The 2,374-nt window shown below is 50.8% G+C and overlaps 1 pseudogene; it reads left to right on the top strand.

The window, feature by feature from the left end:
• The first annotated feature begins 511 nt into the window (after positions 1-511).
• Positions 512-2,102, top strand: LOC119045432 (D-3-phosphoglycerate dehydrogenase-like; annotated as a pseudogene).
• Positions 2,103-2,374: the final 272 nt, after the last annotated feature.

Below are 2,374 nucleotides of genomic sequence, written 5' to 3'. Positions count from 1 at the left end.
TCGTTACAGAAACATCATCCGAAAATGAGTTTACAAAAAGTGGAGGAAAAAAAGCATTTTCTTACCCTTCTGAGTTTATGAAATACTTTTGAAAAATACTTGATATCTGTAGACTGGCTGAACATGTCTAAAAGATAGCACACGTATTCTGAGTAAGAGCACTCTGACTTTCTAAAGATATGGTTTGCCCCAGAGCTAGTATTTCGAATAGCCTTTTTTTCACTTTCTTCTTCACTTTCTCCTTTGTTATTTTTAATCATTACCTGGATTTTCATTTTATCCATGCACCAGTAAATTATCAATTATATGTTTTTAAGCTTACATATCTCCAAATGTATATGGCCAACTGCTTTTGCAGCATAACCACTTGGATGTCTAGTAGGCACCTCCAACTCATTGTTTGAAAGTAAACTCCTCCAGTTACTCTAGCCAGGTGGTCATGACAACAGCAGCTTCTGGGCTCAGGTGTTTCTGGGCAGGGAGAGCGATGATTCAGAGGCTGGCTCCAGCAATGGCCTTTGCAAATCTACGGAAAGTGCTGATCAGTGATAGCCTGGACCCTTGCTGCCAGAAGATCCTGCAAGATGGAAGGCTGCAGGTGGTGCAGAAGCAGAACATGAGCCAAGAAGAGCTGACTGCAAGCTGCAGGACTGCGAAGGCCTTATTGTTTGCTTGGCCATCAAGGTGACTATCTGATGTCATCAACGCAGCAGAGAAGCTCCAGATGGTGGATCAGCCAGCACTAGTGTGGACAGTGTGATCTGGAGGCCAAAACAAGGAAGGGTGTCCTAGTCATGGACACCCCTAATGGGAACAGTCTCAGTGCTGTGGAGCTAACCTGTGGGATGATCCTGTGTCTCCCCAGGCAGATTCTGCAGGCCATGGCTTCCGTGAAGAATGGAAAATGGGAGTGGAAGAAGTTCATGGGAACCGAGCTGAATGGAAAGACTCTGGAAATTCTTAGCCTGGACAGAAATGGGAGAGAGGTGGCCAGCTAGATTCAGTCCTTTGGGATGAAGACTGCAGGGTATGACCCCATCATTTCACCAGAGGTCTCAGGCTCCTTTGGTGTTCAGCAGCTGCCCCTGGAAGAAATCTGGCCTCTCTGTGATTTCATCACTGTGCACATCCCTCTCCTGCCCTCCATGACAAGTCTGCTGAAGGATGGCACCTATGCCGAGTACAAGAAGGTGGTGCACATGGTGAACTGTGCCTGCAGGGGGATTATGGAGGAGGGCACCTTGCTCCAGGCCCTGCAGTCTGGCCGTTGTGCATGGGCTGCACTAGATGTGTTCATGGATGGAGCCACCACAGGACCAAGCCTTGGTGGAACAGGAGAACACCATCAGCTGCCCCCACCTGGGCATCAGCACCAGGGAGGCCCAGAGCCACTGTGGGGAGGAAATCGCCATCCAATTCATGAACATGGTGATGGGGAAATCTCTGATGGGGGTTGTAAATGCCCAGGCCCTAACCAGCACCTTCTCTCCACACACCAAGTCTTAGATTGGCTAGAAGAGGCTCTAGGGACACTGATGCGAGCCTTGGCTGGGTCCCCTATAGGGACCATCCAGGTGGTAACACAGGGAACATCCCTGAAGAATGTCGGGAAGTGCCTAAGCCCTGCAGTCATTGTCAGCCTCCTGAAAGACACTTCCAATCAGGCAGGCATGAACTTGGTGACCTTAAAGCTGCTGGTGAAGGAGGCTGGCCTCAATGTAATCACCTCCCATAACCCTGCCGTGCCAGGGGAGCAAGGCTTCTGAGAATGCCTCTGACTGTGGCCCAGGCAGGTGCTCCCTACCAGGCTGTGGGTTTGGTCCAGGGCACCACACCTGTGCTGCAGACACTCAAAGGAGCTGCCTTCAGACAAGAAGTGCCTCTCTGCAGGGGTCTGCCCCAGCTCCTGTTCCAGGCTCAGCCCTCCAACCCTGCCCTGCTGCCTACGGTGATTGGACTCCTGGCAGAGGCAGGTGTGCAGCTGGTGTCCTACCAGACCTCAGTGGTGTCAGCTGGGGAAGCCTGGCATGTCCTGGGCATCTCCTCCCCACTGCCCAGCCTGGAAATAGCACATGAGAGAGGCCTTCCAGTTTCAGTTCTAACCTTGAGATTCACCAGGCCCAGCCTCCCGGGCTTTGCAACCACCAGAGGGAGAACACATGCTTGGGGCTGACACTGCTTATGTGGTCTGACCCCTGTAGCTCAGCAATAACCGCCTAATAAAGAGCCCACCTGGGGGGGGGGGAAGTTAAAAAAAGAAAAGTAAGCTACTGTTCTTCCCACCTGGCCCTCAAGTTAATCATGGAGGGAAAAATATTACAATTGTTAGTTCCTTGGGTTAAATGGCCTTATATCACTTCTAACATCTCTATCA

This window comes from Artibeus jamaicensis, unplaced genomic scaffold (assembly GCF_021234435.1).
Source record: "Artibeus jamaicensis isolate MK-2021 breed Jamaican fruit bat unplaced genomic scaffold, CSHL_Jam_final contig_388, whole genome shotgun sequence".
Classification (NCBI taxonomy): Eukaryota; Metazoa; Chordata; class Mammalia; order Chiroptera; family Phyllostomidae; genus Artibeus; species Artibeus jamaicensis.
Note: the sequence above shows the minus strand (reverse complement) of the source record. Positions and strands in the feature narration are given on the sequence as shown.